Raw genomic sequence first — 24522 nt, 5'->3', positions numbered from 1 at the left:
TTACAGAAGGGAAAACAAATATTGGAGGAGGCTGTGAGCAAAAGAATATACTTTTCCCATGAAAGTGTGCAGAGTTTAGTGTGACTTTAAATGATATATTAGCTTGTAGAGCTTTAATGCGCCTCCAATCACACTGAGAGATGGAAGGTCCCTGAGGCCGGGCTGTCCCGCTCTGTAGGAATGTGTGTGTGGAACATGAGTGACTACGGGGAGCCCAGCTTACTTCTTGTCTGGGATGAAGGAGTGACGTGTGTGCGCTGCCATTGGTCGGAGACGGCTGTCAGTCAGGGCGGAGTGGGCGGGAGAAGAGGCTGCCCAGTGTCTTTCTGGCAGAAGCTTGCAGTGCTAAGCTTAGTGTGTATGTATGTGTGTGCACGCCCCTGAGAGAGAGAGGGAGACAGAGACAAGACACACACACAGGTCCAGCAGCAGCTTCAGCAGCAGCAAGGAGAGAGAGAGAAAGAAAGAGGGAAGGAAGGAGCCTGGCAGGATGAACACTTTCCCGGGATTATACAGCAGCGCTCAGCCTGACTTCTCAGCCTGTGTGTAAGATGTATGGACACCACATGCATGCCTGTCTATGTGACTGCGCATAAGAGGATTTAAGAGAGGAGAGGAGCACAGAGCCAGGGGAAGGAAAGCAGCACTCTCTCACACACATACACACATACACACACAGGGAGGGAGAGGAGGAGAAAGACTGGCAGCACTTTGTAGTCAGTCCCAGGCTGGAGGAGTTGTGCCCTGTGCTGCCTGGGAGTTGGGATGCTGTGCTCAGGAGGAGTCTGCTGTGCCTAGTGACTTCTTGGCTGGACCAGACCACCCCCCCCTCCTCTCCACCACCACCACCCCTGGACACTCATCACCACACCTATCCTGGATTACCTCTACCAACCTGGGATGTAAGCTGGGAGCGCAAGGCGGCACAAGCAAGGCGGCTAGCATGAGCAGGTATTGCTATCCTCTTTTTTTTATTTACTTCTCTTCTTACCTCCAGAATGGGGAGACAATGGGAGTGGAAGGCGGGTAGAGAGAAGGGGGATGGCACACCTTCTATAGACTACCTATGCCATCTTTGATCAATACTCCCAGCTGGGTAGGAGGAATCTCACAAGGGCACATCTGGGCAGAGGGAACCTCACAAGGGCACATCTGGGCAGGAGGAACCTCACAAGGGCAAAACTGGGCAGGAGGAACCTCACAAGGGCACACCTGGGCAGGAGGAACCTCACAATGGCACACCTGGGCAGGAGGAACCTCACAAGGGCACACCTGGGCAAGAGGAACCTCACAAAGGTACATCTGTCCAGGAGGCACCTCACAAGGGCACATCTGGGCAGGAGGAACCTCACCAGGTCATATCTGGGCAGGAGGAACCTCTTTAAGGGCACGTTTGGGCAGGAGGAACCTCGCAAGGGCATAGCTGGGTAGGAGGAACCTAACAAGGACACTTCTGGGCAGGAGGAACCTTGCCAGGGCATATCTGGGCAGGAGGAACCTCGCAAGAGCACGTCTGGGCAGGAGGAACCTCACAAGGGCACATCTGTCCAGGAGGAACCTCACAAGGGCACATCTGTCCTGGAGTTACCTCTTAAGGGCACATTTGTCCAGGAGAAACCTCACAAGGGCACATCTGACCAGGAGGAACCTCACAAGGGCACATTTGTCCAGGAGAAACCTCACAAGGGCACATCTGACCAGGAGGAACCTCTTAAGGGCACATTTGTCCAGGAGAAACCTCACAAGAGCACATCTGGGCAGGAGGAACCTCACAAGACCCCATCTTCTTGACTTGGCACAAGAAGAGTGGGGTCTATCTAATACTGCCAGATAGAGACCTCCCCGTCTGGGCCAGGTCCTCAGCTCTTATTTGGAGATTTGCATGAAATAAACCAAAAAGGAACTTAGTTTTTGATGTTCTAACGGTGGATAAAAAGTGAAGTTTGAGACGTAACAATTGAATTTTTGTTCAAAGGTCCAGTGCCATGGTACTTTACTTTGTACCGGACCACTTGGTTCTGCCCGTAGGTCCCCCAAATGTAGGCTTCTGCTCTTCAAATCGGAGCCAGTTTGAAGGGTTTGCTTTCCGTGTTCTTAGAATGTCTGCACTGTTTTGTTAGAACTGTTATGACTTGTGTTTGGTAAATAATGTGATCTCTTTGTAAATAGATGAAACATTTCCACTTTGTTATTGATGGCATAGAAGTAGTCATTCATTTCCAGTGCCCCCTATTGTTTTGTCTGGTCGCTGTGCTGGTGTCAGGAGGGTTACCCTTGCTGGACACTGGGGACTGTTCCGGTGGCTGATGGGGAAGCTGAGATTTAAGCATCAGTCCGTTGTAGATACTTATGTGACCGTTAGTTACAAATGTCCCTCCTGGTGAATAAAACATCCCTCCTGGTTATTAAAAAAGAGAGAGCATCTTTCGGTGACCTATGAATGGAATATGAGCTTACACTTTTTCTGCTTTACTACAAGCTTTCCTTTCTTTTGTCTTTGGAAAGCCAGGGTTTGCTGTTGTCTTCACACAAAGGAGATCATTTAAAGTTATCATAAGTCTTTTAGGATGTTCCCTTTCATTGCCCACCTCAACAATGGCGGTTTATTGGTATTTATACAGCACCAACAGCTTTACTCACTGTATGTTCTCTCCTAATTTAGTATAGCCCCATCTCTATAAGGGGAATGGGTCTATAATAAATGAAGGAGGGCAGAGACTGATAGGAGCAAACACCTTAATACACATCCATTTTGCAAATCTTAACGCTACTCTACTGTCAAGGCGCAGTTTGGCGATCCGCTGCTCCTCTAGTATCCTCATTGGCGGTCTACTTGTATGTAACTTTCCCCCCTTTGGTTTCAATGGTTCTGTTGGGTTTCAGAGGAGCAGAACTTCTCGCTCTCGCGCTGAACGGTGCGACTTAGAAGCACAAAGCACGTTACCGCAGATCATGATTGACTGTACAAGAGCAATCACTTAGTTTATTCCCACTTGCCTATTTTGTAGAAACAGCAACAAAGGAGAGAAAAAAGAAAAGGTAAACGTCTCTTCCCCCCCCCCCCCCCATACACACCATTTCTATACTTATAACAGACAAATGCTTTTGGTGACAGTTTGTTTGTTGAGAAATTGTATCCCATGGGAATTGCTATTATTGTATTCTTTTAAGTGTGAAATTGACAGGTTGGGCAGTTTCATAAATTCAGCTGTCAAGTTGTGCCCAGTTTAAATAGCAGAGAGCTGTAAATGTGCCAACGAGGGGGGGTTCTCTGGAGAGGCAAGCCTGTGCAGCTTTTATTTTATTCAGTAGGATAGGGCGAGGTAGACAAGTGGGGGGGGGGGGGGGGCTGGAGATTTAATTAGCCACCTTTTTTTTTTATCTCGACTTGGTTTTCCAATTTTAGTTTTGCCTTTGGATGTAGGGGTGGAGATATTATTGGGGGTGTAGTGAGTAGGAGTGAGAAGACACATTTAGACTGAAAAAAAAGAAGAAGAGCTTTTGAGTGTGAGCAACACCTGCCCCCATTATGTTGGCAAATACTTTAGCTGCTGTACTTTTTGTTCAAGAACATAAAAATGTGCCTTATGCCTCCTGCTTATTTCAAAAGGATTCAGCTTTCCCTTTTAATTTAGATTTATATGCAATAAACCGAGCTGCATAATAACGAACCTTGCTTTAATTTTATGCCCAGAGGCGTAGGCATTCCTTCGCATTAAATCTAGGTGTAACCCACAAGGTGTGTTTACGCAAGGGAAAAAAAAAAGCAATAGAAGAAGAGATCTTCCAAATTATAGTATTCAATCCAGTCTTTATTAAAACACAAAGCATGCCGAAATGAATTATTGTGCGTTTCAGGCAATTAAAAACAACCACAGCAAAGTGTAGTCTGAAAGGAAAAGCCAGCTTGGGTTAGGTCAGGGACTGGTAATCGTATGTCAGTATTAGGTGATATGTTACTTTAATTAAAGCATTCATTTCGAAGGCTTCCCGTATGTTAGTCCACATCAGAGGCAGAGTTCACTGGCAAGAAGCACACAGCCATGTTTGTGTGATATGACATGCTAAGGAACTGCTTAACCTAATGATGGGAGTGGGATTTCCCTCTCCCTGCTGGTGTATGTTAAGCCACTAGGGGCCTGTAGAAACTGCACTTGTGCAGTAAATACAACTGCTAGACAGATGCTAAGCCATTTAGCATGCATGGAGGCTTTTGCATATAGACAAAACATAAGCTATATACCTTACCTAGGATAGTCAACTTCCTTTAGTCTAACATTACTTCTTTTCTAGGATCTTCCTTGTATCTTCCTTCTCTCATGTGCAGTACAAATCCTACATGCTTAACCCTGCATGCCTGCCAGCAATAACTTCCTGCACATTTCAGGGGGGGGGGGGGGGTTAAAGGAAGTTAACTTCATTGATTCCAAGCGGTAACGCGAACACAACAATACCCAAAGAACCAAGCTCATTATATATTGAAATGAGCTGTCTAAAGACTGAGACAGTTTTGCAAGGATAAACAGATCAGTTCCCCGAGCAGGAGTGTGGTCAGCATTCGAAAGACACAAATTGAAGATACACCACTCTGTTTTGACTGTCAGTTTCACAAATTCAGAATCGACCAAGCACAGCCAGTTTGATAGACATTAGGCAATGAGGTCAAGTATGCTTACATGGTTCCTTTTGTTGATTTTCCTTTTTTTTGCACCTTTTTTCCAACTGCCAAGGCAGTCTATTTGTAAAAGTGCATGGACGTAGACATTTGCATATCGAATTCTCCTTGGTAGGCAGTTGAATAGGAAGACATTCATGGGGTACATATCAAAACAATTCTTGCAGTAATGCACACAGTTAAATTCATGGAGATCCCTTATAGTCAATATGTAATTATAAGCCGGCCATCATCGTTATTAATAAAATACTTTTGATAGGCCAAACACCCGTTGCCGATATAAGCCCTGCTATAGTCCTTTTTAGATCATACCCTTCAGTTGGGTCGGTAAACTGCCTTAGTTGTCTACAGTATCTTGTGGAGTTAAGATACTTATGTGGTATGCTCGGCATATGTTTTGTATGATGATGCTTTTATGCGGGCGGCGTCTTTTGTCGCTTTTGCACGTTGAATGTAATTTGTATTTGATCTTGCAACCATTGGACTGCCAAATGATATTTGCCTTTCACGGTAATAAGAAAATGAGAACATTTGTCTTAACCTTGGGTGTCTTTTTACAAGACATGTTGGTGTATGTTGGTGTATATCGGCATATATTGTTCCAACAAGCCTTAATAATTCAAATATATATATTCATATATATATATATGTGTGTGTGTGTGTAAATATATATATATATATATATATATATATATATATATATAAATAGCGTTTGTATATATATATATATATATATATATATATATATATATATATATATATATGTGTATATATATATATATATATATATATATATAGCGTCTGTGTGTGTGTGTGTTTATATATATATATATATATATATATAAATAGTGTTTGTATATATATATATATATATATATATATATATATATATGTGTGTGTGTGTATACATATATATATAGGTATAGATATCTATCTATAGATATAGATAGATATCTATATCTATATATACATATATATATATATATGTATACACACACACACACACACACACACACTTCATGATTCTGATTTTTGTTCATTCAGTTTGGATTACACTAGGTTGTGTTATTTACTGTGGATATTACTTATTGGCTGTTAAGATGCTTTGTTGTAAATAATGTTCATGATTGACGGGGAATCTATTTGCTTCAACAAAAAGCCAAATTTAAATCTTCTTTTTTTATTTTTTTTCAATTTGAGATCATGTTATTTATATATATATATATATATATATATATATATATATATATATATATATATATATATATATTTTTATTCTTTTTTTTTACTACAATAGTTGGCATACAGGTTTTATATCACTTTCACATGCCTTGTCATTATTTTTTTTAATAAATAAATATGGTCAAAAAGATAATTAGGCACCATATCCTTTGGATTTATTTTACAGTTTTGCCTTCCTATCATCTCAAGGAACAAAAACATTTTTCAGAGATTTTTTTATTTATTTTTTGTTCACATGGTTGTATCATTAAGAAAGCCGTATACATGGATTGTAATTAATGGAGAAATACCCCTTTGAATGCAGCAATTGCTTTGGAAGCAGTGGGCTTTTCAATTTAGAGATAATGGGTTGTTTTCAGAGTTACTTTTATATACAATGTACATCCTGATTTTATTATTGTTTGCATTGCAATTAAAATAGCAGATTTAACGTGCAAAAAAACTGAATTGTTATCGACTTTTTTTATCCGAGAAAAGCGCAGCATTGTAAACATTTTTCTATCTAAGCTCTCCGTCCCAGCTTGGAGCAAATTACTTGTTTGGGTATAGGGCAGATTGAAAATGCAATAGTTATATACTAATGTATATTCCTTTATAGACTCACAAAGTAAAAACATTTGGTGCTAAGCTTGATTGGCGGTGTGTGCTGTGGGGGGAGGGGGGGTTTAAAAGATCAGTGTCTGCAGTGTTCATGTACTAATCTTAGAAATGCATCTTTACTGCATGCATTATTGTGTGCACAGATTTTACACTTTATTTTACACTGAAAGACGCAGAGGAAATGGGTGACAGGAGCGGTGGCTTTGTGGCATCCTTGTCCTTGATGTGAATGCTTTAGTTGTTCATACATGTGGTTTGTGTAAGTTAGACCTCCATGAATTGGCCAGGCATGTAGTAGGCCAGGCTTCTCAGGAGAGGAATGCCGAGAATTCTCTTCTCTCTGTGCCTGCCAGCCTGTTCTGATCCCATTGACATTGCTTTGCCGATGTCTGTGCAAAGCTTTACCTATACCCCTTTCAGCACCCTGCCAATTATTTAGACTTAGTGACTGGAAATCCACTTTCATTAATCTTTTCTTTGGCGTATCACGGTAATAATGTAAGATGGCTTTTATGGCCTTTGCTGCACAATTATATATGCTCATATCTTATCTTTAAAAAAAAATTGACTTAATTAGCAAACTGAATGCAGTCTGAAGCATCACACAACTGCACTGTGTAAGGGGAACTTCTAATGATGCTTTTCTTGGGTAACTGTTGCTTGATTGCCAACCAGGATTATAATGTTCAAAGGAATTTCTTAGAAGTGTGCGTGTGTGTTAAGTTTTGCTTTGCAAAGATTATAGTTGTTTTATGTTTTTTTTTTTACTTCTAGCATTTGATGTTTTTATTTGTGGTAAAATTCTATGGCTGTAGTACTCATGGGTGCAGTGCTGTGCTATATAAAAAATAAATAAAAATAATAATAGTAAAAGAGTGCAAAATTTTTTCGGATTTCATGTTCTTTTTTAGAACGAAGGAAAACTATGTTTGGCTGGCTCTTGTAAGATATTGTATTGATTTGGTGACAGACCTAGCATCAGAGATAGTTTTTCGTGGTATCGTATGTGCAGACTAATCAATGTGTAAGTGTTGGACTCTTCGGTATGTATTAGCTCTCACTTAGCTGAGCACTGCCTAGAAGGTCAGTGCCATCTTTTTTGCCCTGGCATCATTCAAGTTCTGCATCTTTTTCCTGGCCAAAATATGCCCCCCCCCCCCCCCATCTCTCACAGGATGATACAACCATGTCAATTCTGGTGCCTCTGTGATAGCTTTTTTCCTTCTCTGCTGTGTGTACATGTCTCACACAGAGCAGTCCCCTGCTGCTGCAGCCTCTTAGCTTTTATCATCCAGAAATGTGATTACTGGGGGAGGGCAGACTGAGGAAATGCTTCTTCCTGACTGCAGCAAATTGATGATATTGTTCTAATAGATTGAATATAAATAAAAAAACAAACATTTACAACCCCGTTAAGTAGGATGGTATAGGGCCAACTTGCAGCACCTCTCCAGCATGGATGGTAACATTTTTCTACGTTGTATTTAAGGAGAACACAACGTAAATATTAGCATTCCTAGCCTTTGTAATTGTGTCTACAATTTGATGGAGCTGGCACATTTTCTAGAGCTTTACAGAGACCACCTACAATACTTGCAATTTAATGTCTCTACTCAGCCTTACAAATACATCATTGGTTGGATTAAGGGAAACTGATGCCTGAAGCACAGCACAAAATGGTGTCCCTCTCTTTTTCTCAACTGACAAGACATTAAAGAGTTTGCAAAGTTGGTTTATTTTTTCTTTTAAATTAACAAACATGTTATACTTACCTTCTCGGTGCAATGGAATTGCACCAAGCAGCCCTGATCCTTCTCTTCTGGTGCCCTGGGCCTTCTGGCTCGTCCTCTTCTCAGTGTGCTACCATAGGAACCTACTTTCAACCGTGGCACACCTTCAAGCTCAATCCTTTCCTTTGCTGCCTGCATCTATAGACACAGACAGCAAGGCTTGGTTATGCCCCCACTCCCTCATCACATGTTTTAGCTGACAGCAGCAGGAACCAATGGCTCCTGCTGCCGCAGCAAAGCCTGTGAGAGTGGGGAGAGAAGACAGAGCTGCTACAGACGGGCACATCGCTGGATTGAGATTGGGCTCAGGTAAGTATAAGGGGGCTTTGGGGGCGATACACATACTGAAACATTTGTTACCTTAATGTAGGGAATGCATTGAGGTAAAAATGCTACTTTTACCGAAGGTGCGCTCCCGTCTCATACTTTATTCTGAGCATGCGCGGGTTTCCTAGCATACACACGATCGTGTTTCTCGTCGAAAACCAGCCCGACGAGGAACACGACGAGGAAATTGAGACCCCGTCGAGGAAAAAGAACTTGTTCTCTTTTTTCCTCGTCGAGTTCCTCGACAGTTCTCTCGATGAAAAACGTACACACGACCAGTTTCCTCGGCAAAAAAGCTCTCCCACCAAGTTTCTTGATGGATTCTGTCGAGGAAAACGGTCGTGTGTACGAGGCCATACATTTTAGCAGCAATTTGCTTTGAACTTCACTGGAGCAGGATCATATTATTCTCCCCCCAGACTGGGAGCAATTGAAAAACATGCATTTTGAGAATTTTTGTACAAATTCTCAGGCGCTGCTATTGAATTTCCAAGAGGTTGCCTGAAAAGGAGCTCCTGTACTTTTTCAAGTAATAGGCGTCTGAGCGCTCAGGCACCATTTAAAACAATGGTATTTTATTGTTGGGCATTTTAGAGCTTCAAGCTACAAAACACTTAGGCCCCGTACACACGACCGAGTTTCTCGGCAGAATTCAGCCAGAAACTCGGTCGGAGCTGAATTCTGCCGAGAAACCCGGCCGTGTGTACACTTTCGGCCGAGGAAACCGACGAGGATCTCGGCGAGGAAATAGAGAACATGTTCTCTATTTCCTCGTTGTTCAATGGGAAATTTCGGCTCGCCGAGATCCTCGGCAGCTTCACAAGGAACTCGACGGGCAAAACGATGTGTTTTGCCCGTCGAGTTCCTCGGACGTGTGTACGGGGCCTTAGGTGTGAATGGGGCATTAGTGAGCCTGACATTTAGTGAGATTTACTAAAGCTGCGTAGTGTGCGTACACATTTACTGAAAGTTGGACAACTTTCGGTATTTATGTTCTCCTCTCTGTTCAACAGAAGCTGGTCTAATGACTGGCTTCTGTTGAACAGTTATGCTGGAAATCAGCATTCGATCAGCACTTGCAGCCAATGGCTGCAGCGCTCATCTGTGTATTCTGACTGGGGGAGGGAGTCCCTGCTGTCAGAAAACAATAGAGCAGCCAGGGAGATTCCTGCATTCACATCTCGTGTATGTATGTGGGCATCTGTCAGTTTTTTTTTTTATTCAACCAGTTGGTTGAACAAAAAAACGAAAAGGCTTGTATACCCAGACTTAAGCATACCATGACTCATTAATTGTATAGGCATAACTAGATACTGTGTTATTCTTACATAATTTACTATGTATTTGCAATGCACATATCTATGATAGTGCACACATTGTAAATTCACTAACAAATGCTAAGGAGTTTATCCGTCGGTGTCTGAACATATACTAGCCCGGGGATATGCAATTAGCGGACCTCCAGCTGTTGCAGAACTACAATTCCCATGAGGCATAGCAAGACTCTGACAGCCACAAGCATGACACCAGAGTCAGAAGCATGATGGGACTTGTAGTTTTGCAATAGCTGGAGGTCCGCTAATTGCATATCCCTGTACTAGCCTATGCTGCTGTATACGATTGGACCTGTCTACATACTGTGTAACTCATGGGAATACAATCACATGAGAAGTGCACACTGATATAGGATGATTAGAAAAACACTACTATTGAAAATGTCGGTGCAGAGCAAGGTGTAGATTAATGCGTATGCTAATACAATAGTACACATGCTCAGAAGTGCAGACATTAAACACTACAGATATGAATACATAATTTCATACATTGCTGCTTGAAATGAAGGTTTCAGTGATAACTACTCCAACATAAACTGTAGTTTTCTCTATCAGCACAGTGTACACGTGCTTTGGAGCTGCCCTTTTGCTTGACATGTGCACTTTTCATACCTTAGTGAGCAATTGTGGTGCTTGTCACATTAAAATGTATTTTTCAGGGTAGAATGTTGACACACCCATTCTTTAATGCACGTTATTGCAATAGAAAGCACAAAAACAGCATACTTTGGATGTTTTACTACAAACTAAGATAAGGGTTAGCATTTGTGTGCTCATGCAACTGCAAAAGGCAAACACACCAAAGCTCTTGTTCATTTTGCTTTAGTGAATTAGCCCCGGAGTCGAATGACATCTCTTTTAGTTCCGAAGAAAAACGATTTAAAATGTCATATATGGAGTAAATCAGAGGCAACCACATTTTTCAGCTTGTAAATCCATGTAAGATGAAATATACCAGTGAATCCAAGATGATGTCATGATTTGAACCTTAACTGCACAGTCCGGAACATATCACTTTTACATTGCATGGTATGTTTCTCATTAGAGCTCTATGACATCTGTTTAGGAGAACTAATGAATGTCCAAGTGGTAAATGTTTTAGATATAGCTGTGTGCTTTCAGCATGACATCATACATATTTCCACAATTTTGTGATGGTACTTCTGGAAGGAATGTTTATTGTTTTATTCATTTAATATATTCAGACAATGCGAATGTCATTTTGTGGAACTCAGGACTACCCAACCAAGACATTTGTAATGGAAAAGGTTAATATTGGAGTGCCTAAAGTGGCAAGATCGTATTTAATGTATTTTAGTTTTTTTGGGTTTGTTAAGTACAATTTGTTTTCAATAATAATATTAATAATGACTTCCTGTCTCACTAAAGATGATCTTTCAGCCTGGGTTCACACATATATTGCATGTGATTCGCACCCGCATTGCTGTGCCAATCACACGCAATGTCTGTTCAATGCAAGTTCAGCCATACAGTTTGTATGACTGAACTCGCATTGGATTCGCACAAAAAAGGTGCAGGGACTTTTTTTTCCTCGCACTGGATTCGGATCGTATGGGTGTTCACAGGGACTTAATGTCAGAAGATACTTCTGGTTTCTTCACAGGAGTAGGCATTCTTGGAGGACACCTATCAAAATGTCTAAAGCTGGCCATATACTGATTGGATTTCGGCAGGTTCATCAGGGACCGACTGAATTGTGATCACTTTGTGGCCTTCCCTACTTAACAGAAGTCAATCATTTGATTGACTTCTGTCCATCGGAAAAGATGGGAAACTTTTGTCGATTACAGGCCGAAACCAATTGGCTGCAGCTTCTTACCATTGTATTCTGACAGCTACAGGTCCTGCTTTCAGAAAATAACATTATGGCAGGGAAGATTCTTTCATCCTCCTTATTTGTGTGGATGGAAGAATCTGTTAGGGCTCTTTCATAGAAGAAGTCCAATAGGGACTGGCTGTTCATTTTTCAGCCAGACCTGATTGGACCCTCCATTCTCCAGAGCAGGCTATGTCCGTGCCAGCTTTGCATAAGTGAAGCTGACACAGACCTTTCATCCGGCAGCTTAGCTCAGCAGGATCACCTGCTGAACGAAGCCGGATCAGGCCCATTTGAAAGAAGCTTTAAGCCTGTTACACACTACTAGTTTTTTTTTTGGACAACCCAGCAGGTCTGAATGAAAAAAAAACTGACAGCTCAGGAGAAGCCACTGTAATGTGATGCACTATGTTCTGACAGGGGGACACCTCCAACCCCCCGGCCACAAGACTTCGGTCAGCTGATCGGGAGCCAATCAGCAGCCCTTTTTTCAGTCATTTCAACACTTCGGTCAGCTGATCGAGAGCCCTTTTTTCAGTCATTTGGCTTCAGTCAGACTGGCTGCAGTACATATGGCTTGAATGTCGGACAGTTTCTATTGAACCGGCTGATGCCACCTGACTATCGGCCTGTGTGTATTAGGCTTTTGTTATTTTTTGTTAGTGTTTGTTTGTTATCCTGGCTGAAATAAAAAAAATGTAAGTGTATAACCATCTTATGTCAAAACCAAGTCAAAAGTGCTAAGCCTAACACAGAAATTTCGCAGGAGCGTGAATTGCTTTATTGCAAACAATAAGCACTGGTAAAAATGCTTTCATAGGCTTAATGTACACGGGACGTTTTACAATCTCTCCTGAACAGTTTACTTGACAGATAGTAACCGACGTTTAAAAACTTCAATTTTGCCGCGTTTACATGCCACGTTTAGCTGCGTTTGCATAGGATCGTTTTTTTTCTTCTAGTCGTCAAAATTTTAAAATAGCTGTAAACAGAATGCAGGTAAACACGTGTTACCATGTTTACAAGTGTTTACAAGCTGTTACAGGCATTTGGTATTTAAAAAAATGCTTCTAAACTCTATTGCCTATAAACGATTATAAATGACCCCGTGTACATCTACAGATAAGATAACAGAGGAAAGTTCAGGGGCAGCTGAAAAAAATGCCCAACTGCTCCTAAATGTCCATTTACAGCAGCAGCGTACATGAAGCCTTAAAGTGGAACTTCAGTAATTTTTTCATCGTTCTATTTATTAAATCTTTTGCCCTTGTTGTTTTATCTTTGGATAGTAAAACATTTTTTTTTCTGCCAGTAAATACCTTATACAGCCCACTTGTGTTTCTTGATTGGTCATTAGCCTAGGCTTATGACATCATGCACAGCTCTCTCTCTCACTCTTGTGAGAGTTTGCCAGGAAGGGAGGGGGGAAGAAGAGTCATAGGAGGGCCAATGAGAGCTAGAGGTGTGTCTATGTGTGTCTGTGTAAATCCAGGAAGTGAAAAGGCAACTTCAGCTGCCCACAGTTAAAATGGCTGCAGCCAGACTTAGTGGAGGGAGATTCCTGCAGCATATTTGACAAGTACAGAATCACAGTATATATAAAATAATATGCAAAGTGCTTGGAGGGAAGCTTCAGAATGGCAAAGATGTTTTTATTACAAATTATGTGAGCAGACTGCAGTTACTAAGTCCTCTTGAGAGTGGCCCTTATGGCCCTTTTTATAATCATTTAGTACGAGTTTATTTTGTAAGGCAATAATAATTGTTACATTTACTCTTTGTATACAATCTTAGCCTGTTGCCCAATCGCTCTGCAAAGGTCAGCATATAGAACACCTCTGTGCTGAAATCCATCTTCAGTTTTTCTTCCGCTGGCATAAAGAGCCGCAAAAAGAAAAGTTCTCAGAAATAGTTTAGGTTTCTTGTTTAAACACAAGGGATACTTTTGGCAAGTGTTAGAGTTCAGGAATGAGCAAAAGGAAAGAGAATGTTATGCACTGAAATATTGGCTCTGATTTGAATGTTGAAGGAAACTGCAAGCCACATTAAACTGAACCCACAGTCCACAGTGTATAATTCACAGGACAAAGGGTCTCAAAGCTTCTTTTATATCATTAAGAATAGAAAAAAAAGAAGTGTGTGTATCTTAGAAAGTTCAGTGCAGCTGTCCTTGCCTGAAAGCTTATGTTTTGGGAGCAATGATGGATGTTCAGTGCCTGTAGCCAGTTGTGGAGTTAGCTGTGAGGTCAATGCTGCTAATGGAGGCTTGGAATTTACTGTGTCTTGTCTTCATGCCAGCATGATCGGTACAGTAGCATTGCTGAGTAAAAACCAAGCATAGCATCACCTCTGCTAAGACATGAGAAATTCATTTTTTATTAAACACATCACACGAAGAACTCCCATACCGATGTCCCTGTAGATTACTCAAGATTTTAGAAAGGAAATAAAAAAAGATATGTCCCTTCTAGCCATATAGCTAGATACCATCTGGCTCACAAAGAAGCCCGGTGTGGGCTTCAGCATGACTCGTAAGCATTTACTGTAAGGGAATGAAGACTGACTGCATACTGAAGAATTGTGTTGCTAGTTGCATTGGATGAAAGGTTCTACACTGATAGAAATCTGTGACAAGAGCCATACAGGGACCGCAAAGCCAATTCCCCCTCTTCAAATGCTAGTTGCCGGGTTGTCATGGCTTCAATACTTTGTAAGTCACTGACTTAGAGCAAGTATGCAGATCCTGACTTCACTGGATGCATGTTTGTTACAGGTGGGTGACTCAGAAAGCATTACTGAGATAGGTTCAGTTTCCCCGGTTAGGAACTAGCACTTCTATAAGTAGGTCAGCAAAGGCAGCTGAAAGCATTTTTTCTTTCCCGCTAATAACTAGGCAAGAAGTTTGGGTTCATCACCACTACCATGTTTCTGGGGTGAATTCCTGGGATTTGTGTTGCTCGCTAATCTCGAACATTTGGTTGAAAACGTTACAGGTTTGCCAGGCTCTAGAAAAAACAACGTTTTTTTCAACCCGATCAATAAAACGGCCTTGCCTACACATGATCGTGAAAAGAAAAATGCTCTAGCAAAGCGCGGTGACGTACAACACGTACGACGGCACTATAAAGGGGAAGTTCCATTCGGATGGCGCCACCCTTTGGGCTGCTTTTGCTGATTTTGTGTTAGTAAAAGACGATTTGCGCTTTTCTGTCTGTTACAGCGTGATGAATGTGCCTACTCCATTACGAAAGCTAGTTTTACCAGAACGAGCACTCCCGTCTCATAACTTGCTTCTGAGCATGCGCAGATTTTTCACGTCATTAACCTCCCTGGCGGTCTTCCCGAGACTGACACGGGGTTAGATTTTCTTGCTACTATCGGTAACCCCGTGTCAGTCACGGGCTTGCCTCGCTAGATCCACAGGCATGGTTTACTTACCTTGTCCCTGGATCCAGCGATGCCACCGCGCTGTGTGAGCGAGCAGGACCTCGCTCGATTCACATAGTGCCTCCGTGTGACGCCGATCTCCGTTCCCTGCGACGTTACGACGCACGGGGACGGAGAACGGCGCCAAATTCAAAAAGGTAAACAAACACTATACACACAGTATACTGTAATCTTATAGATTACAGTACTGTATGTAAAAAAAACACACCCCCCCTGTCCCTAGTGGTCTGCCCAGTGTCATGCATGTCATTTTATATAATAAAAACCTTTTTTTCTCCCTGCAAACTGTAGATTGTCCATAGCAACCAAAAGTGTCCCTTTATGTCAAAAATAGTTTTAGATCAGCTAAAAAACAGCGATAATACATTATAATCACTTGCAGAATTGTGCGATAGCGATTTGTGGGGAAATTCGTCATAAAAAAATAAAAGTAATGACAGCGACAATTCTGCAACTGAGCAAATTTCAGTGATTTTGATTTGATTACATTATTGAATAATTTTTATTATAATTATATTATTATTTGTTATAATTATTTATAATTATTTATTATATTATAATTTATAATTTTGTTTTTAAAAAAATGTAATACACGGGATGCCTATTAGAATCTTGTTTGGTCAGATTTAAGTGAGTTATTTCTAAAAATTACAGACCTACAATATAAAACGCCAAATTTCCTTGCAAATAATGGTACCGCTTTTAGCATGTTTTTTCTGAAAGAATCATACCGCCAGGGAGGTTAAAGCCCACACACAACCATTTTTTACAACCCGAAAAACGACGTTAAAAAATAGAGCATGTTCGAAAAAAAAATTGCCAGTTTTTCAGAACCCGAAAAATGCTCCAAAGCCCACACATGATCGTTTTTAATGACATTAAAAAAAAACATCATTTTTTACAACCCGAAAAATGATTGTGTGTACGCGGCATAAGGAACAACGTATAATGCAGCACATATCCATTGGTCCTGGTCAGCAGGGCCACAAGAGCCAGTGATTTGAAGGAATAGATAACCCTGCCTCCTTTCTAAAATGGGTAGGCTCACGACAGCCATACTATCAATGTGGGTTGGAGCCGTTAGTGAAAGTTTTCTATTCAATGTAAGGGGGATACTGTTTTTATTTTTTGCATTGATATTGGCCACCATGGCATTATCTGGCTTCCCATGTCTTTTGTTTGACAATAGCTTGCTTTAGAAAACAAATGCAGTCCCCACATCTAAGAAATTTTTAGATGCAGTGTGTATTTAGATATACCGTATTTATCTTCATATAGCGCGCACTGGCGTGTAGCGCGTACCCCCAACCTAGAAGGGAAATTTCAGAAAAAAAAAAAAGAAAATACTTACAGTTTGAATGCCCCTCGTTGGTGTCTTGCCCGGCGTCCATCGGCGGCCTTGTCCGGTCCGGCGTTCGTCTGTGGCCTTGGTGGTGTCCTCCCCGCGCTGTTTTTGAGCCGATCCCCGCTTCTCTAGCTGTGTTTGAACGCCGTCGCCGACATATACCGAGCGCAGTACACTCTGGCACGCTCGGCCATGCTCGTCTCCTCTCGCATAAAGGCTAGGAGGCGGCACAGTGCGTGACCCAAGCGGAGCCGAACCTGGCCGAGTGTACCCGAGTGTACTGCGCAAACACAGTGCGGGAAGCGGGTATCGGCGTATATTGCGCACCCACGATTTCCCCCTTATTTTAAGGGGAAAAAAGTGCGCAGTATACGCCGATAAATACGGTAATTAAAAGCCCAACTCTGGACAAAAAAGTTTCCCCACTCAGTGGGGCTGTGCCCGCACTGCATGGATGATTTGCTTGTTTTGTCCAGGGGTGATCAGAAAGCTTATACTCACCCGATCCTCTGCTCCAGCAACAAATAATGCTCCCCCACGATCCATTGGTGGACTCACATGCAGAGCAGGTCTATAGGCTTGATGACATCAGGAACAGTCCACTGCACTAGACCACTAGACCGTGCGTGGGGGGCACCCACATTGACCAGTCCTGTGCGGGTTAGGATCGGAGGATTAGGTAAATATATCTCCTACCTGTAAAGGTCAGCCTTGCAATGCCTCATGGGACTTTCACAACAGCTGGAGGGCCGCCAGTTTGAGACCCCTGCTCTAGACAAAAACGAGCAGGCCCACTACAAGGCAAACCTTGCCTAGATTTGGGCTTCAAGCAATTCAAATATAATGTATGTATCATAAAAAAGTGAATGTTTCTCTAGGAATTGTCAGTGTTGGAATTTAGCCAGTCTTGCAATAGATACAGGAGTTTGTCTTGATTTCCCAAACTTTTGGATAATATCGTGACCTTCCAATGCTTCATATATACAATGAAATAAAGAACTCATCTAAACAAATGTAATCAGTTGAAATATTTCAATACAAATTCTTTGGCCAAAAACAAGATCCATTGTAGTAATGTCCAGCCAGGCACAACCCCCTTGAAGACAAATATCAGCTCAGCTTCCTTGGCAGTTGTCCAAAGTCTTTATTTAGAAAACCCTTGTCAGTTGAAGCAGGGCTGTTTAAATAATCATCTTTCACCTATTCTCATTCAGTGTATTTATGCTCCAAATAGCTGTCTAGTTTTGTGGTTTCCATCCATTTCACAAATGTAACATCGGTCATATTGTACAAAATCTGATTAAACAGTGGTCATTTACATCGTTTTCTTTGTTTGTCAGACATTTTACTGTTATAAGAACCATAGCACAAAAGCAGGAAATCTATCTGCAGATCTTGACACTGAAAAGATATGACTTCCAGAAGCCTCAATAAGAAAAACATTTGGTCTAAGTGCCATGTGTATGAAGCAAACTTGCTGCAGTGTAATTAGAATGAAATAGTGCCAGTGGAGACATGCCCTCCCCCTAAGCTGACGTGATTTATGTTGTCTCCACTTAACACCTGCTTTACCCATGCATCCTGTACGTTTAAATATTACCTTACATGGCATGAGGTTCATACGGACAGAGCTTTGGGTGGCACTTGAGTGCACCGTACTGCAGTTTCTAAGGAGATTTACTCTTGTGCAAAGCCAGAAGGTATTTAAGTAATCGACTGGGATCAAACATGGCCATGTGAATAAGAGAGGGCTACATTATTAATACCACATATCATTAGAAAATAATAACTTCTCCCATAAATAAATATAGTTTTAAATTATTGGATAAAAGGATGGAAACACAGGGCTTTGAAATCAAAGTAAATTGTAATGCCTCGTACACACAATCGGTTTTCCTAAAAACTGAGGGGAAAACCGAGAACCTGCTCGGTTGCTTTTCCTCGTGTACACGCGGCCGATTTTCCCGACAGGAAAACTGCCATGAGAGCTTTGGTTGGGAAAACTGGCCATGTGTATGCTCCACTGCAGTGTTTCCCATATGAAAAGCTGCCGAGGAAAAAAACGCTGAGAATCGCGGCTATGGAGCATACACACGACCGGTTTTCCAGACCAAAAGCAAACATGGAAGTTTTCCTGTTGGAAAAACCGATCGTGTGTACGAGGCATAAGGCTAGGTTCACACCAGCCTATGCTCTGGAAAGGGATCTACAGTGAATTACTTTTCAGAATGCGAGTAAGCAGCCACTTGCCACCTCCTGAATGCCTGTTTTCGCTAGGACTAATTCATTGCATCCACATGTGGCATTGCCCCATTGACTTGCATCACCGAGTTTGACAGGCGGTGTTTGTTAAATTTGCTGCAATGCAATGTGTCATGTGAACAGGCCCCTCCAGCTGTTTTTTAGACTTTAGGTCGATGGTCGGGGAGGGGGTAAAACCTTTTCTTTCTTCTTCCTTCCTTCCTTCCTTCCTGTTTTCCTTTCTACCCCCCCCCCCCTTGTTTTCTATCTTTTCCTTTCGTCCTCCCTACATTTTTTTTTCTTTTCCCATTTCCAAAGTCTAGGTTTATACCTTAGGCCCCTTTCACACTGGGTGGATCAGTAATGATCCGCCTCCGTATACTCGGTATGCTCAGCGGGGATCCCTCCGTTGATCCCCACTGAGCCGTCGGATGACAGGGCGGTCCCCGCACACTGTGCAGAGACTGTCCTATCTTTTTTTCCGCTCTCCCCTATGGGGGGATCGGATGAACACGGACCGTATGTCCGTGTTCATCCAATCCGATCCACAGACGGAAGGAAAAATAGGGTTTTCTTCCATCTGCAGAATCGGATCATTGCGGAGGTGGACGAGATCGGGTGTTCATCCGCTGACACCCGCAATTTCATAGGGACCAATATATGTCCCTTTTTCATCCGCAAACGGATGGATGAAAAAGCAGACATACGGTCCGCACGTGTGAAATGCATGTTTATTCTCCATTGACTTTCCAATGCACAGGCATACAACCAATGGTGCTCCATGCAAATAGATCCCAGACAGTGAAGTCAGAATATGTGGGATTGGTCAGCTCATGAAAATTCAGTTTCATTCACAACAGTGCAATTCTAATAATGCCATTGTATTAGCAAAGTATTAGCATATATGAAGTTTTATACAATGTGACTGGTCTATGCGGTATACATTATGCTGTGAGGGCCACACAAAATGACCTAACAAAAACTCTTTCATCTGTCAAATCAACAGCATTTACTTCGGTTTCTACAGACAACTGAGATTCGTTATCCTTCCAATATGAGAAGTCATAAAAATGATTAGGCTACAGATCCTTGTAGAGTCACACTGATAGTTTTCGTTAATACATTGTGATTGGAGACAGATCACAACCCCAATGCAATAAAAAATAAATAAAAATAACCAGTTCAGGGAAAATTACGTGTACCCTTACGTCTCTATGCGCTGGATGTGCTTTCATTGATATATATATATATATATATATATATATATAAAAAAATATATATAGTATCAGGTTGTTGCAGATCCATCTGTCACTCCTATGAGACGCTACTGAGTTTTGTTTGCAGTCAAATTCCAGTCAAATTCCGCAATAATAGGCATTTTTAAGCAGCTATTCTGCTGACAGGAACTTTGAGTTGGAACAGGACAAAACACCCCAGAAATGATAAATAGGTAATTTTGGTGATTTATTATTTTTCTGTGTGTGGTATGTTTTACCCGTGATGTGGAACAACTCTTTAACAGCTTCCTCTTTGAAATCAATACCCTGTTCTCCATTAGATTTCTGAGGCAGCTCTGAAACTAGGCTGAAAGTACACAAGAAAACTAGATAGTAAAAAGTAATTTTGCAACAAAGTTTGTAAATAAGTGTAGACAAGTTGTAACAAATAATGATTTGCCAGTGCTGTGCCAAGAAACTCTTCCTCCTCTTGGCACTTTAAAAGCAAGTGTTCCAGGCTGGTGACTTCTGGACAAGTTTAAAACTGCGCAGCTGGAGTGGCTTTTTATATGCAGTACATGTTCTTTCATGCAAAATTCAGCATTAAAAACCTTGTTTACACAAGGAATGGACAAGAAACCTAAAGGAACAAAAAAAAAAAAAGTGTTCATGTTTTTGAAATCAAAGCGGCCCTCGGCTTTCTACAATTTCTTCAAATTTACTGTGTATGCCTGCTAATATCATGAAATTATAGGGTTAGAGATCTTAACTTTTCATTTATTCTAGTTCTAAATTCAGTAATCAAAAGCTATTGTTGCCCAAATTACTTGCATACATTATCAGGGAGTTTGGAATGCAGGGCCTTGAATTCCAAGCATAGAGCACTGATAAGAAAAAAACAGCATGCAGCCAATAACCATCTGCCACTCTAGCCAGCACGGTGAATGTGCTGTTTCTGCTTTGAGTTCTGTGGAAATGCTTTTTATCTGGAAATGTTTATTTAATTCTGTTACAAATTGCTGCATTCTATTGTGATTAATATTCAGGTTATTTCCTAAACAAATAAATGTTTTTTTTCTTAAATACCATCCAAAATGAGCATGTATGTCTCATGTCATATACAAGACCCACTGTCCTCATTAAAAGCTCACATTTGACAAGATCCATATGCTTCTCCTGTCCATAGTTCTAATGGTCCATGGTATGTCCTCCACACCATACTTTCTCGTGATAAAAATACAGATGAGTTTTTACAGTGATTGACCTGATCCAATAGGGAACCTGCCCCAGATCTGCAACAAGATTCCACCACCATGAGGTTTTAACACGAAGCCCTGAAATGATATCAAAATGACCTATGGCTTTCAGGAAGTGCTCTTATAAACAGTCAATACATTTTATGGCAGCTCTAACAGACCACAGTGGTTGAGTGCCAACAATAGAAAAATCTTCGAGATTCCAAGATGAACATTTTAGGCTTCAGGTGTAGATTACACTTCATAGATAGCAGACGGAACTAGAAAACAAGGAAAAGCAGAACAGGATCAGACTGGGGAAGGCCCAAGCCTTCTGTGGAAGTGTTATGCCATGTACACACGATCGGACCTTTGTCCGACCAAATTCACATCGGAATTCGGAGTAAAATAGAACATGTTCTCTATGTAAACTCTGATGGAATTCATCGGAAATTTCCGATGGAATTACTCCGATAGGGCATACACTCAGTTGGAATTTCCGATGGAATTACTCCGATGGGGCATACACGCAGTTGGAATTTCCGATGGAAAAAGTCAGTCAGACTTTTTCCATCGGAAATTCCGATCGTGCTTTAGAGGTTTCGTTTTTAAACCCCATGCCAAATCACTCGTAAACTCTACCTTCTAGGTTCCTTCCGGCACCTTTAAATCTCAGATCTGTTGTGGGCTTGAATGAGACACACCACAGATTTACCTTCATCCTTTAAAATAAAGAGTTAGTTCACCTTTTGCCACAAACCTCCATATGCATTACAGTGTCCTCAGTACATTAACATGCAGTGCTTTGTTTTCTAAAAGAATACTGCAGATGGCAGAATGGAAAGGAAAGGGCAATGAAATGAGCACCTGATAATTTAAGCTTTATTTTACAAAGCAACGTGTGGCATGGTAATATAATGGGACACTGGCATGCATAGGGAGCCTTATGGAAAAAGTCAGTAAAAGGGAACTAACCCCTTAACTCATTCATCCAAATGCCTTAATTCCTGTCCCAGGGACTAAGAATTCACCTCGACTATCTAACTTGGCATTTTGCATATCTATCTCATATCTCTGGATTTCCCACATTTATTGAATATAGTCCCAAGTGGCTGCCCCTTGCAAAGGTTCTAGTAATCCTTATGATTTATTTTCCACTATTCCCTGGTTTTCCTAATCCACTCCACGAACAGGCAGATAGAGTATACCTGATTTTAGCAGGGTATTTATGTTGCAGCTCAGGTTATGTGTGGGGCAGTTCAAACAATGTTTTCATTCTGCTGTATTTCTGTACATACTTTGTCAAGTTTCTTTACTCAAAAAAAATCACTCTGGTGTTTAGGAATAATCAGACAGTGATATTGTTCTTGTCCAGGGGAGCCACTTTAAAATTGCTCACCTATATTTACTTCCTTGTACCTACTTTGTAGCCACTTTGTTCCCTAAAGCCAGTCATACATGGGTCAAAATTTGGCAGCAGCAATTTCGATCCATGTATGGACAGGCCGATTGTACCAAGGTTGATCATTGATCATCTTGGGTACAACCAGCATGTTGGATTTTTGTACATATAGTTATGGCCAGGCGGCTATAGCCACAGGGAACATTCCCGGCCAGAAGAATACAATGGTTACTGCCAGGAGGCTATAGCTGTATTTTGCTGGCTGGGAATGCTCCCTATACCTCCCCGCTGGCAGAATACAATTGCGCAACTGGAGGCATTCCCCCATCAACAATGACTGGGTTGATGGGGGAGTCAAGCAATTTTCTTTCCTTCCACCCATGGTGGAAGGAAGAAAATCGTATCATCTAAGGCCGGCATAAGTTAGTGGACAATCATTTTGCTAAGTGAACAGTCTGCTTGTCTACTGAGTCATGTGCTAAAAGCTGTCAGGTTTTGAATATTGCATGACAGCAGGTCTACAATGTTTACACCCTTGCCAGAGTCTACACATATCCCTCATCGATTATATACAAGGTTTTAGCAAAGCATGGAATTAGTATATCAGTGGGACTAACTGTCACCTAGTTAGTATATAAACCTGGACTTAGTTAATGGGCAAATACTGTCATAAAAATAAAATGTGCATATTATAGTCACATTTTCTTATATCTTACCTACTTTATCTATTTCTTTTTTTCTTTCTTTATATTATTTTCTTTCTGTATCTCTGCTAATGTTAACATTTGAACCTTGAATGATGTTGGTTGTAAATCTCTCTGACATGTTATTATCTGTTACTCATAACTAGCTATAGGGCAATAATTTCTTTTTAACTGACTTAATGCTCTTAAATAAAATATGTTACAAAAAAAAAAAAAATCATGAAAGCTGGGACAGTGACTGAAACTAAAAATAAGTCAGCTTTTTTCCTAGATTTGCTACAAATAGCTGAATTGCCACAATACTATGAACATGATTCTGCAAGAACACTGTTTATTTGAAGTTCAGGTTTGGTATAAGCAACACTCCTGCTTTCCTTGGGGATGTGCATTTTCCACAGGGAACACACTCATCTCTTATTCAGCGATCTTTTTTCACCTGTTGCTCAGTGAGTAACATGCCTCTCTGGTACTACTGTTGTCACACTGGCACTGATTTTAAATTTAGAAAATTATGAGATCCATATCAATAAGACACAGTCCTGTAGTTGACTTTTATACCATTTGATTTAGTTTTACAACTGATTTGCGTCCTGCATTCCACTTCATGAAAGGCGCATATAGAAATCTACCTGTATACATTTTTGTATTGTGTTGCATTTCCAAGACATACTCACTGGTCCTGTAAAGCAGTGGTCTCCAAACTGCGGCCCTTTGCTTGCTTCTATACAGCCATTGAGACACTATTCCTCCAACTGACATCAATAATGAGGCACCATTCCTCCCACTGATGCCATCAATGGTGCACTATTCCTCCCACTGACACCATCAGTGGAGCACTGTTCCTCCTACTAAGACCAATGATGGGGCACTATTCTTTCCACTGACAACATCTGAGGCACGGTTCCTCCTACTATGACCAATGATGAGGCATCATTCCTCCCACTGACACCATCGATGGGGCATTGTTTCTCCTACTAAGACCAACGATGGGGCATCATTCCTCCCACTGACACTATTGATCGAGCACTATTCCACCTGTTAAAACCAATAACGGACAGTGTTTACTCCCACTGATACTCCCACTGATGCCAGGACATTTTCTACTCACACTGGCCACAGTCCGGCC

The 24522-nt window shown here is 41.3% G+C and overlaps 1 protein-coding gene across 49 annotated transcripts in view; it reads left to right on the top strand.

Moving 5' to 3' along the window:
• The first annotated feature begins 396 nt into the window (after positions 1-396).
• PTPRD (protein tyrosine phosphatase receptor type D) overlaps positions 397-24522 on the top strand; it is a 521758-nt gene continuing 497632 nt past the window's right edge. For 25 of the 49 annotated variants that reach the window (XM_040358051.1, XM_040358169.1, XM_040358044.1 and 22 more), the window contains exon 1: positions 398-951. The gene's annotated coding sequence lies outside the window, so the exon portion shown is untranslated. Of the gene's footprint in view, positions 952-24522 lie in introns of all 49 variants that reach the window. The other 24 variants (XM_040357869.1, XM_040357852.1, XM_040358160.1 and 21 more) reach the window with 3 other exon arrangements.

The sequence above is a fragment of the Rana temporaria genome, chromosome 1, assembly GCF_905171775.1.
Source record: "Rana temporaria chromosome 1, aRanTem1.1, whole genome shotgun sequence".
NCBI classification, from domain to species: domain Eukaryota; kingdom Metazoa; phylum Chordata; class Amphibia; order Anura; family Ranidae; genus Rana; species Rana temporaria.
The sequence above is the reverse complement of the archived record's forward strand: the minus strand, read 5'-3'. Positions and strand labels throughout refer to the sequence as shown.